Here is a 14,508-nt window from a genome sequence, read left to right on the forward strand (position 1 = left end):
TGAAAGGCACATACACACACATGTCAGGGTATGTAGGCTGAGCTGCTATAACCCCAAGTTCCTAAAACACTGTAGCTTCCCCAAGAGGGAAGTCCCTCTTCTATCTCAGGACAGCCCAGAGGAAGGCAGGCAGCCCTGCTGGGCGGGGGTCTCACTCCACAAGGTCACCCAGGGACCAGTGCCTTCCACCTTGCTGCTCCACACCCACATGAAGGCGGTGGATAATCCATGGCTGTCCATGGCCACATTTCAGCCTACAAGGAAGCGAAAAAGAGAGAAATTGGAGGGCAAGCCATTTCCTCTGGGGGAAGCATTGCAAACATGGCACACGTGCTTCCACTGACATTCATCGGTGAGAACAGGGTCACGTGGCCACACCGAGTTGCAAGGGAAGCTGGGAAATGTAGCCTCTGGATATTACAACCCGGAGGAGTTTTCTGTTATTCAAAGGAGGGAGAATGTATACTAGAGGACGGTTAGCCGCCTCTGCCCTTGTGTTTTGGGGGAAGAAGTATGAAGAAAGCAAACCACAAGTCTCAATAGATTGTATTGCCACATAGAGTAGGTCTCAAGAACTACAATATTCTTTACTGTGGTGAGTGGTGCATTTGTTTCCTGGGGCTGCCATGACAACGTGGCTCAAGTCATACACGTGGACGATCTCACAGTTCTGGGGGGTGAAGTCCAAACTCAAGGTGTCCCAGGCTTGGTTCCTTCCGAGGGCGGTGAGGGAAAATGTGTCCCAGGCATCCCCCCCTGGCTTCCCGTGGCCTCGAGCATCCCTGGGCTTGTAGCATGTTCTCCTGTGTCTTCACATTGCCCTCCCTCTGTGGGCGGTGTCCCTGTCTCTCCGCATTGTCGTTGTTTTTTAATAAGGACTCACCCCACTCCAGTATGACCTCACCTTAACTAACTGTATCTGCAAAGACCCTGTTACCCAATAAGGTCACATTCTGGGGGTTGGGACTTCACATACACATTTTAGGGGAACACAGATGAACCCATAGCGCATAGGAAGAGAGTGGAATTTGGAGTCAGGAAACACAAGTTCACATCACAGCCCTGCCATTGTCGGTGGTGAGAAGGCTAAAAAGGGCTCATTCAAAGGTAACCCTGATATTGGGGGGCTAGCAATTGGCACTCACGCCAGCAAGCTCAGCGTGCACTCTTAATGACCTATAATTACGGTCATTGCCTCCTTCCCAGAAACTGGTCTTGCAAGGCGTGTCACTGCCCTGTGTGTGTGGGAGGGGGGGGAGAGGGAGGCGGGGGAGGGATCATTATCGAACACCTGGGGGCCTTCCTATAAGCCCACGAAAGGGGGTGGAACCATATCTGCAAGACAAAGACCCCTGAAGGTTATGGAAAGCAAAGCCTCTGCATGTTACTCACCCTGATTTGGAAATTATTCCCAGAGTCCCCTAGTGTTAGGAAACGGGTCCCTCCCTTTCTCTAGGAAGCGTGCTTGGTATTTCTTTGCTCTCCTGTAACAGTTGGATGTGTGATTTTCACATCAAGTCTGGTCTCAGGAACCTCATTGTCAAGGATGAGGTCACCCCACTGCTCACGGGGCCGGGGAGGGACCTGCCCCCCACCCTTCTCTCCAGAGGAGGACGGGCCTTCGAGCACAAACCCCTCTTCCTTCCCTCTCTCTCTTTCTCTTTTTTAATATATTTTTAGTGATTTCAGAGAGGAAGGGAGAGGGAGAGAGAAATAGAAACATCAATGATGAGAGGATCATTGATCAGCTGCCTCCTGCATTGCCCACAGTGGGGATCAAGCCGGCAACCCGGGCATGTGACCCTGACCAGGAATCGAACCGTGAACTCCTGGTTCAGAGGTCGGTGCTCAACCACTGTGCCACGCCGGCTGGGCATTCCCTCTCTTTTTTGAATTAAACTTTGGGGTGGGTTCTCCACACTGCTCAAAGCAGAAGGGGCCTCTTGGAGAGAAACTCCACCACGGGTGACATACCTTCAATTTCCTTCAAGGAAGAACGGCCCTTTTGGCCCACAGATGGGTAATTGTATTCACTGTTTCCAAATGTCAAAATGCCAGCCTGGGCCCGCTTTCCGCAGAGATCAAACGGGCTCCCCGGCCCCTTCTGCTGATGTGGGCGCGCGCTTAGCCACGGCCTGAAAGGCTGGATTCTGAGCGGAGTGGGCGTGGCAGCCTGCGCCGCTCACACAGCGAACGCGAGATCGGGCGCCCACCCTCCTCCTACGTCAGACATGAAGTCCCGTCCACACAGGGAACCCTGCAAGCGCCCAGAAACGTACGGCCTACGTGACCCCAACACCTGGGCGTTTCTGAGCTAACGCTATGGTGGTCATCGGATCGCAAAATACAAAAGTATCAAACCAACATGTTGAACACCTTAAACCTACGCAACGTTATGTGTCGATTATATCTCAATGGCAGAAGAACTGGAATACCTCACGACAATAATAAGGCCGGCAAGGTTTCCAGTCTAGGATTTTCATTTGGGGATTAAAGGCCAGACTAAGTTTATCACGCATTCATATTTGTTGATTTTTTACAAATTAAGTCCGTAGGAGGAGGGGGAGGTGCTGCAGGGGGAGGAGGGGCCCTCTCGCACACCCTTGGAGGGCCTGGGAGTAGTGTGGCCTTTCCTTTTCCTAAGGCATTCTGGGAAGGTGCCTGCAAAGCCTCAGCCAGGGCCTTATCCTAAGGACAGATTCAGACACGGTTTCCGAGTTAAAGATGGGCACTGTTTACCATAGCACACACACAGACGACAGGAATGTGCATGAGGGCCTGTCGCCTGCAGCTTGACACCCCCCCCTCACCCCAATGCCCAAAGGTCTCAGCTGCAGTGTTAGCTCATCTGGGAAGCCCCCTGCCAGGCCCCAGCACCCCTCCTGGTCCCGCCACGCCTCTCCCGCTCCTCCACTAGCAGCTGCTGCTTCACTGTCCTGTGGGCATGTTTCTCTCCTAACTACTCCAGGGTGGGGCACCATGGGGGACCCTGACCACTCTGGGTCTGTGTCGTCATCACAGAGAAGCAGAATCTTAGACAGGTCACAATCCATGCTTCCCAGCTCAGAAACCCTGTTGGAACGGGTGCTTGAACTCGAGAGACCGAAGGGCCGGTTCAGTTTCTCTAGTAAACACTCTTCCGACCGTTCATCCCCGCCCTGGGAAAGGAGCCCCAACAGCTCTGCCTGCCCAGGGAACTCCCAGGACCAAAGCCGGGCAGGGGAGGGGGGGTGAACTAAATCGCTGCTGTTGGAATGATCCTCCATTTACTGACCTAGCTCCCAACGTGGTGCTTCAAGCTCAAGGTCCAAGGCCTGGGTTCGAATCCTAACCCCGCCTCTTACCAGCTGGGCAGCACTCAACAAGTCGCTTAACCTTCAATTCAGCTCTCATTCCACAAACTGGAGATAATCCCAGTCCCAACAGGCCAGGCACTGAGTGGGCTCTCGGGGATTAGCAGCAGAAGCGAGGAGGACCCGGGAGGGACGCGTCCCCATGGTGGGAGCCTCGTGGGAAGGGAAGTAAAGACACACCAGCCTCTGTCTCAGACGCTGCCCTGGGACCCCAGGAGCAGGGGCACCTGTGCTCCCCGCAGGAAATGCCTGGTTTTAACCACACAGACAGCAGCGACGTGACGAAATGACAGGACGGTTTGCAAACACCCTCATCCCAAGGGCCCGGGGGATATTGCCCAGGGGTGGGGGGAAGGGGTGGGGGGGGATATTGCCCAGGGGCGGGGGGATATTGCCCAGGGGCGGGGGGGGATATTGCCCAGGGGCGGGGGAGGGGGTGGGGGGATATTGCCCAGGGGTGGGGGGGATATTGCCCAGGGGCGGGGGGAGGGGGGGATATTGCCCAGGGGCGGGGGGGATATTGCCCAGGGGATGGGGGGATGGGGCGGGGGGATATTGCCCAGGGTGGGGGGGAGGGGGGCGGGGGTGGATATTGCCCAGGGGTCGGGGGAGGGGGGCAGGGGGGATATTGCCCAGGGGTGGGGGGGCGGGGCCATCAGGATACACAGTGGCGAATTTTCTGAGAAAATGTGATTTGTAAATAGAGCTTCATCCTAGGCTGCCCGCAGCTGTTTCAGCCCCTCCGGGAGGGGAGGCAGGTGGGGGAGGGCTGGGAGTCCCTGGCATGACCCGCTCTCTCTTACAGCCCCCCACTTTGCTCCCGCCCCCGGCCCCCGCCCCCATCACACCAGCTTTAGCCGCTTCCCAGCACTGCCAGGCCTGGCACGGGCTGCCCCTTGGGTAGAGTGCCCCCTCTGCCCCCACACCCTCATCAGGGGCAACCCCTCCACCAGCAGGCCCTTCACCCTGATGTCCCTGAGGAGACCCTCCGTGGGCTCCCGTGACCTCGCTCCCAGGACTAGCCCCGGGTTTGCTCTCTGCGCCGTAGACCCTCCCTGCGGGCTCTCCCCACACTGGCAGCCACCGAATTATCACTGTAACTTAGTGTCTGTCATTCCAGCAAAACAGTAACTTTCCTGAGGGGGGGCGGGGGTCACCCACAGGTCCCCACGCTGCTCCGTGGCCAGGCCTGGGATCTCCTTAGCTCCCAACTGTCAAATGAATGAATGAACGAGGAGGAAACCCGACACCGTATGAGGTCCTACTGTGTGCCATCATCTCATTTCCCTCCTTGTCCTCAGGGGTAGGGCTTAGGATGAGAAACCAGAGACAAGGAAATTGTGCAGGATCTCCCGGGCCAGGGCGTGAGGGGCCGGGAGTCGTGTCTAGGCAGCCGCCTCACTCAGTGCTCGCCCAGGACCGCCTGCTGCTCCGTCCTCTGGGGTCCCAGCGCACCCCCTACCGTCTCTGAAGTCACCCTGAAGGGGCTCCCCACAATGAGCTGGAGGAGGGCCCTCGACGGGTTGAGGTTGTGGGCACCTGCAGACATTCAGGGAACATGAGTCCCTTTTCCTTCTCTGTCCCACGTGGCCTTGAGGGCGCCGCCATGCGCTCACAGGCGTCGGCAATAGTGGGGCGGGGGCTTCCCCACTTCACCTGACCCGGGAGAGGCCGGAGGAGGCCCAGGGGCCCAGCGCATGACCTGCGGGCTCGCCTGCGAGCACACACAGCCGCAGCCCTGCCAGGGCCTCCGCAGGCCGGGGGAGAGGATGGAGCGCCGAGGCTTCGGTGCCAGGACAATGGCTCCCCGGAAGCCAGCTGCAGGGAAAACAAGACGACACAAACCCCGCGGCTCAGCCTCATCGGCTAATGAGGCCCGGTGCCTGCGCGCAGCTGAAAGAAATTAACTGCCCTCGCACTCACAGGGCGGGAGATGGAGCCCCCGACGGTGCATGTGTGCGGCTGCTCCTGACATGCTGACCTTGACCGTCCCCTTTCCTGCCATCAACACTCCTTGAGCAGTCCGTCCGTCCTCTCCTGAAAATGGACTGCAGCCTGCCTGACCCTGACAGGCGGCGTACAATAGGTGTGACGCAATGATGGCTAGTATTGGGGGATCTCCTACAGGCCTTTCACATGCATCCAGCTAGACAGCCCCCCAGAGACCCAGTGAGTGAGGGGCTGTTACTACCCCATTGCACAGGCCAGGAAAGTAAAGTCCCAAGATGCAGAGCCAGCACCGACGCCCTATGGGAACCTCAGTGCGGGCAGAGGAGGGCAGAGCCCGTGCTGTGAGAGGCCTGGGGACAGACGTCGCAGAGGAGGCCCTGGGCTAACTCTCATCTCTCTGAGCCTCAGTCCTCTGCTCGGGCAGTGGTACTGGCAGCCCTGCCTCACAGGCTGAGTGAGGGTTAGGAGTGAAAATGCATGTGGCGTGGGGGTCCCAGCACCTGACACGATAGTGCAGAACAGCCCTCAGGGTCTGACACTCACAAAGGCAGGCGGCACCACTGGGTCAAGGTGCAGTGAGTGAGGCATGGTGACTTTGGGGGTCACACAGCCCTGGGGTGGGAGCCTGGCCCACTGACCCACTGTGGGTCCTTGCACCCAACTGTGAACTCCTCAATGGTGGGGCCCTGTCCGTAGGGCTCTTCACCTGCTTCCTAATGTCCAGTCCAGGACCCGGCACACAGGGTGCTGAATGGCTAGATGGAAAGATGGATGTACGGAAGGATGGGTGAGGGATGGAAGCATGGGTGGGTGGATGAAGAAGAGATGGGTGGAAGGGTGGATGCCTGGATGCATGGGTGGATGGATGGATAGATGGATGGTGGGTGGGTGCATGGAAGGATGGGTGGATGGGTGGATGAATGGATGGGTGGATGGATGGATTTCAGAACTAAGAGAGGCTGGTCATCTCAATACACCTCTTCCTTTCCAAGTGAGCAGAGGCCTAGGTGGGGGGCGGGACTTGCTGAAGACACAGTTAATCACGCCCAGGGCGGAGGGCTCTGGCCCTTTTTAGCTCACTCCTCCCTCCCCTTAAGTTCCCTGATGTTCTGTCTCCCTTGGGTGGTACCTGAGCTTACAGCAGAGACTCCTATATAATAAAAGGCCAGCGACCATAAGCGTAACAACAAGAATGACCACTCGACCAGTCGCCATGAGGTGCATTGACCACCTCTTGGTCTCCCCCCCTGCCCCCTGCAGGCTCCAATCTCAGCATGGCAAACGGGGTTGTGGGAGGGGGGGGTGGCAGCAAGGCGGGACTGGGGACTGGCGAGCGTCAGCAGGCAGGGCAGCGAGCGGTGGCGGGCAGAGAGTGGTAGCGAGCGTCCAGCGTCTCGGGGCAGCGGCGAGCGTGGTGGGCGGCAGACATGGCCCTGATCACAGGCTAGGCCTAGGGACCCTACCCATGCACGATTTCATACGCTGGGCCTCTAGTCTATATTATAACACCCATGGTCCCTGCCCGGGCCCTCATGCCTGGCCCGAGCCTTCACGAGAACCCACCCATCTCCTCTGCAGGCCACTTGCTCCCCACTCCGCCAGGCCAGCCTCCCCACCGGGGGGACCAGGAAGCCACCTCTGGGTTTAATCCTGTGAAAGACAACAATAATCATCATTGTACCAGTTATTGGGCCTTTATTCGATGGCACCTTTCAATGAAGCTTCGTGGAGATGACAGTAACACGACATGATGTTAACAATAGCCACGCTGACATTTACCTATTCAGGCGCTAGCTCTCCGCTCAATGAGAGAACTATAAGGAAGTCACGGGTGAGGAAACTGAGGCACAAGGAGGTTTAGTGACGGCTTGGGACTCAGGAAACCTGGACTTGAACCTGGCGTGTCTGCCTCCAGGCTTGTGCACGGGGCGCTTCTCAGCCGCTCCCACTGTTTGCACACAAACGAGCCCGATCACACCACTGCATCTTCAGGGACATTTCACAGCATTTCCTACTCAACGTCTCATGATGCTCTGGAAGGTAGGAAGGTGAGTCCAGGTGGGCCCTGCCCTCGCCGGGGCTCTGTGCTCTCTCTCTGACGTCACCAAGTCCCTAATTAATTCTGTCGCTAGTTGCCTGTGTGACTCAAGGGAAGTCGCCCAACCTCTCTGAGCCTCCTGAAGAACGTGTGAGGATGGGTCTGTCTTTTAGATGTATGGTTCCTGGTGAGAGAGAACAAATTCCAGGCCAGCCAAGGGTTTCCAAAGCCACCCGAGTGTGGCAGCCACGCCCACAGCTGAGTGTGAGGAAATGGGGGCAGGGAACCTGGAGGATCCCTCACCTATACGCTCTTCCGCAGGAGCTCGGGCACTTCACAGGTGGTCAGGCCGCCCGGCCACAGGACCGGCGACAGGCAGAGAGGTGAGAATGCCTCGCCTCTTGTTCAGACTGCGGAATACAGTCTGAACACTGGCCCTGCCGCCGAGGCCACGGGGCCTCCCGCAAGCCCGTCATTCCACAGCGGCAGGGAGCTCTGCTGGGAGGGCCCTTCAAAGCCACTGGTGTGGCCTTGGCCGGTGACCACAGGGACTCCCGTGGCCTGGTCCGAATGGACCTCTTACCCTAAAAAAGGTGCTTCAGACAGAACCAAAGGAAGGAGCAAGAGCTGGGTGTTGGGGGAGCCCCAGTTTCCCTCAGGGCTGGCAGGAGGGAAACTGACAGGTCAGCAGAACCCACCCAGACTGTGGCCGTTCAGCGGCGAATGCTGGGGGAGGTGGTGGGGCGGGGGGGGGGGGGGGAGTTGGGGGGAGAGGAGGCAGATTGGAGTGATTCTCAAACTAGCCCTGCAAAGTAGGAGCCACTGTCACCCCCAATCTACACATGGGGTTCTGACTCCTAAGGGGACTGAGTAAGAATTTTAGTCTGGGGAGGAGGGCCCAGGACACTCCAGGCAGAGGAGCCAGAGTAGCAAAGGCTGAGGGTGAGACACAGACAGGCGAGCTGACTGAGAAAGCAGGCGCGGGCAGGCAGGCAGGTGGGCAGGTGGGCAGGCGGGCAGGCGGGCAGGTGGGCAGGTGGGCAGGTGGGCAGGTGGGCAGGGGGGCAGGTGGGCAGGCGGGCAGGCGGGCAGGTGGGCAGGCGGGTGGAGCTGCAGCTGTACACATCCTTCCAGACCGTGCGCCTGGAATTGTCAACATAACCGATGCAGTGTTTGGGAGCATCTAATCGTAGTCTTTGCTTAGAGTTTTTAAAAAGCAACCAAAGCACTTCTCCTTAACCAAAGTTTGGCGGATTAGAACATTAGCCAACTGGAAAGGGAAAGTCAGTTCCTTCTAATGTCAGAGAGCAAACGCTCACTTCACCTGAGGAGCAGCAGACAGCCTCTCGGGGCCTCAGTGTTTCCATCTGTAAATGGGGCAGAGCATAGTCCACAGGAAGGAATCGCTAAAAAAACTAGGTTCCCAGGCAAAGTCACTCCCCGAGGAGCAAGCCCCTCCTTTCACAGGCCTGGCCTTGCGGGATGAGAGAAAATGCATCCATAAAGCCTGCCATTCTCCAAGAACAAAGGCCCCCAGCCAGGTGTGGGCTTGGGGAGCAGGTGACTCACGGGAGGGGAGACTGGGCAGCACAGTGGAGCCAGGGAGGGGAGGCCAGAGGAGACTGTGGGAACCCGAGGGGGTCTGGAAGGCAGAAGCAGGGGCGGGAAAATAGATCCCACCCAGACCGTGGGACAATGAGACTGGCGTTTAGAAAGCAGCTTAATGACTTGAGAATGTGCTTGGTGAATATGAAGAAAGGGGGGGCGGGGGGGACAACAAGAAAAAAAGCACACGCATAAAGTTCCGACAGTTTTCCAAGGAAAACATATGTGCGGAGGAAAAAGGGTGGAAAGAACTTTGCCCAAGGAAAGCACCAGGTGCAGAATGTCGGCTTCTGATCTTTCTGTGCGGTCCTTCCAATGGGCCAGTTTCTCTAGGGGGGGCCTGTTACACTTTGAACCCAGAAAAGAGAAATGTTAAGAAATGAGGTAGCCCTCACCGGTTTGGCTCAGTGGATGGAGCGTCGGCCTGCGGACTGAAGGGTCCCAGGTTCGATTCCAGTCAAGGGCATGTGCCTGGGTTGCGGGCACATCCCCAGTAGGCGGTGTGCAGGAGGCAGCTGATGGATGTTTCTCTCTCATCGATGTTTCTAACTCTCTATCCCTCTCCCTTCCTTTCTGTAAAAAATCAATACAATACATTTTTAAAAAAAGAAAAAAGAAATGAGGTAGAGTGACCGCACTTGGAGAGGGGGGTCTTGAAAGGGGTGCTTAAGTTAAAATGGGTGCTAGGGGTGGGTCCTAGTGGAATCTGATGGTGTCCTTACAAGAAGAGAAGATTGGGACGCAGGCACACGCCCAGGGACGACCCCGTGAGGACACGGGGAGAAGACGGCCGTCTGCACGCCAAGGAGGGAGGCCTCAGGAGGAACCACCGCCCACACCGTGGTCTCAGACTTGTAGCCTCTGGAGTTTTGAGAAAATTCGTTTCTGCTGTATAAGCTACCCGGCTGACTAAGACACCACACCCAGCCTGCACTGGTCAGGGATAACCAGAAACAGGGACGCGGGCGGCAGAGCCACCCCAGCCCAGCTCAGCGAGAAGCAGAGCCTCCCAGCTGAGCCCGGCCAAGAGCATTGCCTCCAAGGAACCACACACCAAGAGAAGTAAATGTGGTTGCCGAGTGCCACGGAACTTTGTGGCTGGTTGCTACACAGTGTCCTCAGGCCACGGCGGACTGATACAGGACGCCAATGGGCCTTAGGAGTGCGAGGACATCGTCCGGCACAGGGCTTTAAATTGGCAGTGACTTTCTCCTGATATGGAATCGGGGAGGAAAAGGGCCCTTCTTGCCTTTATGACTTAAAACCACAGTCAGAACAGTAACAGCAACAACAAAAAGAGCAGGGGAGCACAGGTCCTGAATTCAAATCCAAGTTTTACCACGCACTAGCTGGTGGGCATGCTGTGTGTGTAACCTCTCTGTGCCCTAGTCACTCAGGTAATAACACCCAGATCATAGGCCTGTGTGAGGAGTGAATGTGTAGCACCTGGCACATGTAAGCGTTAGCTATTTCTACGCGTTGAGCGCCGACTGCATGCCAGGCTTAAGGCGGGAGCCCTCACTCTGTTATGGCTCATCCTCTCAATAAATCTATCGGCCCCATTTTGCCAATTAGCTCAGAGGGGTGGACCCATCCAATTCTCTCCTTCAACATTTCTACCCCTATTTCCAAATCTGGACTGCTCTTCCTCCAGCGCCCTATCTTCCTCAGATCTCAGCTCAGTTGTTACACCTTCAGAGACATTCTCCTGACCACCCCTACCGAGCCAGCCCCTTCCCCCACCGCACCGTTCACAACACTGTGTACCTCTTCAGTGGAGCTGTACCAGTCAGGATAGGCCAGACTCTGCTGCAGTAACAAACAGGCCCTCATCTCCATGGGTTACCAAAGGTTTACATCTCCCTTTGGCTACATGTTCCCTGTGGCAGGAGGTGAGGGGCAGGGCTAACTCATCATGGTCACCCTGGGACCCAGGCCTAGCAGAGGCTTCGTCTCCACACGTGCTCCCACATTCCCAGTGGGAAGGGACTGTGGCCAATGGTGACCGGCTTTAAAGCAGTGGTTCTCAACCTTCCTAATGCTGCGACCCTTTAATATAGTTCCTCATGTTGTGGTCACCCCCAACCATAAAATTATTTTCATTGCTACTTCATAACTGTAATTTTGCTACTGTTATGAATCGTAATGTAAATATCTGATATGCAGGATGTATTTTCATTGTTACAAATTAAAGCATAGTGAACATAATTAAAGCATAGTGATTAATCACAAAAACAATACGTAATTATGTATGTGTTTTCCGATGGTCTTAGGCGACCCCTGTGAAAGGGTCGTTCGACCCCCAAAGGGGTCGCGACCCACAGGTTGAGAACCGCTGCTTTAAAGCTTCCACTCATTTCTGAGACACATGACCCTCAGGTTCACATTTCATTGGCCAAAGCAAGTCAGGGCCAGATGTAACTTCAAAGGGAATGAATGGGAAAGAGTAGACCTATCATGTGTCTGACGAGGTGGCGGGAGGGGGGCACACTCTTTGGAGAACGTCACTAGTCACTGCCACAGTAGCATTGACCCCCAGCTGTGAACTGAGGTGCATTTCTGTGACTGGTTTCTGTCTGTCTCTCCCTGGCGTATAGATCCTGGGAAGGGTCCTGTCTGGTTTTGCTCACGACCACACCTCTGAGTACGTTATTGAAAAGTCACCCTGTGAGAAGCTCTGGATTCGGACCCACATCTATCTGACATAAAATCTCTTGCCCACTTCCCTTGGCCAGTGTTAGAATTCTATCACCGACAGCCTACTTGTGGTGCTCCCTCTCGAACTAAGTTTTGCTTATTTGTTTTTGATTCTGAACGGGTTAAGGTAGGAGCCATGTGATTAATACCTCCGTGGGGATTCACTTAATCAGATTTATTATTTTTCCCTCTTAGCACTTGGCTGAGCTCTCCCTCAGACACTGACGCATCAGGTGGGGGTTGCGGGAGGGACAAGGTTTTCATGAGATGGGGGGGGGGGGGGCTCATGGGGGAGCCTTTACCCCCTGGGGACATTGTGAGACCGACGACCATCCTCAGCCGTGTCCTCGCTTTGCCCACAGTGGACTCCGTGCAAAATGACACAACACTTGGACAGCCTGGTTTCTTCCTCAGAAGGGGTGAGCTCTAAGCAGCTCAGTCAGGGGGCTGCAAACTTCCACGCAAGCTGAGTATGGAAGACAAGGGACCTGCAGAACAGAACTTTCCCTCTTCCTACCTGTGGTCAGAAGCAATTTTGCCAAGAGTAAGCAGGCCCTGGGCATAAATACTTTTACTAAAAATCCTCCTTCCCCACCCCACCCCCACCCCCCACAGGAACCCGGGAATCCTCCGGGTCTTGTTCAATGGGATACCAAAGCGCCCTCTTGTGTAGGACCTGAGAACTACAAGTAAGTCGACCACAGCCATCACTGGCCAAACACACTCCTCGTGTCTGGCAAAGGCCAGTACTTGTTTTGCTTTGCAAAGTATGTTTCCAAAGACAAGCTCTTCTCTCTCTCTCTCTCTCTCTCTCTCTCTCTCTCTCTCTCTCTCTCTCTCTCTCTCTCTCTTAATACATCTTAATGATTTTTTACAGAGAGGAAGGGAGAGGGATAGAGAGTTAGAAACATCGATGAGAGAGAAACAGATGAGAGAGAAACATCGATCAGCTGCCTCTTGCACACCCCCCACCTGGGGATGTGCCCGCAAGCAAGGTACATGCCCTTGACCGGAATCGAACCTGGGACCTTTCAGTCTGCAGACCGATGCTCTATCCACTGAGCCAAACCGGTCAGAGCACAAGCTCTTCTTTTGTTGTCAGCCACAAGCATTCCCAGCGCCATGTGGGGTGGCTGCGGGATATGTGTTCGCCCTGGATGGTTGGGGGTTTGGGAGGAGGAGCAAGGGTTGCTATAAACTGAGCTATGCGGCCGCCGGTCAGGAGTCCGCAGAAATGAAGCTATTCCGATATTCTCAGTAATTACAACCTTTCCTAACTGCCAGCTTGAGTTGCCCTGTGGACGAGGAGGAGACTCTCCAGTTCTCTGGGAAAATAGAAGACATACTTGGGAAGTTTGGGGCAGGGGTGGGGGGAAGAGTGTTAATTCAGCACAGACATTTTTGCTGGGAGAATCTAAAGAATTCAGCAGCGAGACTCCCCCTCCCCGCCCCCCAAGAGGAATAAGCGTATTTTAAAGTGATCTGCGATTTGGTCCCATGTCTTGGTTTTCAAAAGCCGGGCTGAGAAGGGCCCGGGTGGGGCATTCGCCTGTGAGCCTGGGGATTTCCTGCCCTTGAAAGTGCATTTCTGCCGACTTCACTGCTGCTTGCGGCTCAGGAGCAACGATATCAACACCAGAGGCTTTAGCCTCAAAGGCCAGGCGTCTCCGGCACTGTCACTGCTTCATTCCTGCGGCCGATTTAAAGTTACATTTCCCCCAGGAACACGCCCCGCCCCAGCGCCTGCTTGCACCCCAAGCAGAGAGGGGCCCCTCTCCTGCCCACTAGGTTCCCGGCTCACAGGGCCTGCCCAGGACATTCTCATCCAGACAGAGCCTCGTTCCTGGGTTCCCGGGGGAGGGAGGCAGGACACTCAGAAAGACTTAATTCAGCCAGATACGGATCTAGTGATAAAGCACCAGAGTTACCAGCAACGGTTATGTAAGAACAGAGGGCAGGAAAGAGAGGAGAAAAGAGGGAGTTGGTGTTTTGCTTGTTTTTTTAGCTGAAGAATAGAACGTTTGAGGGTGAAGTTGGGACAGCGAGGGGAAGGGAAAGACTACCGTGACAGTGTGGTCACACTCCTACAAAGTGTGGTTACCAAGTTGCCCTTGTTCCGGCCTGAGGCCACCGTTCGGGGTGTCCCCTTGGGAGGACCACGGGGCACTGGGCCCCCAGGGAAGGCGCATCGCTTTAACTCTGGGAAAGAAGTGTGCTCCCCCGAGAAGCCGTGGTTGTGAGAATCCTCTGAAGGGTGAGCTGAGGCCTTTCTGGAAAGTTCTGGAAATAAATGCTCTGCTGAGATAGTCTGCCCCCATGGGAATCGGGGGAGAGGTGGGCTCCTCTTTTCTCCAAGAAGAGAACATTGAAGGCAACTGATTTGTTGCTGTTGTCAGCGAGCGCTGAAGACTGGAGCAGCCGCGCTCGCCTGGCAGCATGTGTGCGAAGACTGGAAGGATACAGAGGAGGTTAGCATGGCCCTGCACAAGGGTGGCACCACATGCGTGGAGCGTTCCATATTAAAAAAAAAAAAAAGACTGAAGCGGCCCCAAGTGGACTGCAAGTGCGTATTTAGAAAAAGGAGCGGAAGGAGCTGGGAAAGTGTTGTTTCCAAAATCCACGTCCCAGTGCCATCCTCCCAGGTTTCTTGGGAGTGGGAGGGAGCGGTGTGAACTCCACAGGCAGTGGGAACCAGATGGTGGGAACTGGGCAGTGGGAACCAGGCGGTGGGAATGGGGTGGTGGGAACCAGATGGTGGGAACTGGGCAGTGGGAACCAGGCGGTGGGAATGGGGTGGTGGGAACCAGATGGTGGGAACCGGGCAGTGGGAACCAGGCAGTGGGAATGGGGCAGTGGGACCAGAGG

General features: G+C 55.8%; 1 non-coding gene across 1 annotated transcript; it reads left to right on the forward strand.

Moving 5' to 3' along the window:
• The first annotated feature begins 14,063 nt into the window (after positions 1–14,063).
• Positions 14,064–14,167, forward strand: LOC118661582. The gene has a single exon (XR_004969373.1). It is a non-coding gene; the product is annotated as a U6 spliceosomal RNA (small nuclear RNA).
• The last annotated feature ends 341 nt before the right edge of the window (positions 14,168–14,508 follow it).

The sequence above is a fragment of the Myotis myotis genome, unplaced genomic scaffold (assembly GCF_014108235.1).
Source record: "Myotis myotis isolate mMyoMyo1 unplaced genomic scaffold, mMyoMyo1.p scaffold_m19_p_1, whole genome shotgun sequence".
In the NCBI taxonomy this organism is placed as follows: Eukaryota; Metazoa; Chordata; class Mammalia; order Chiroptera; family Vespertilionidae; genus Myotis; species Myotis myotis.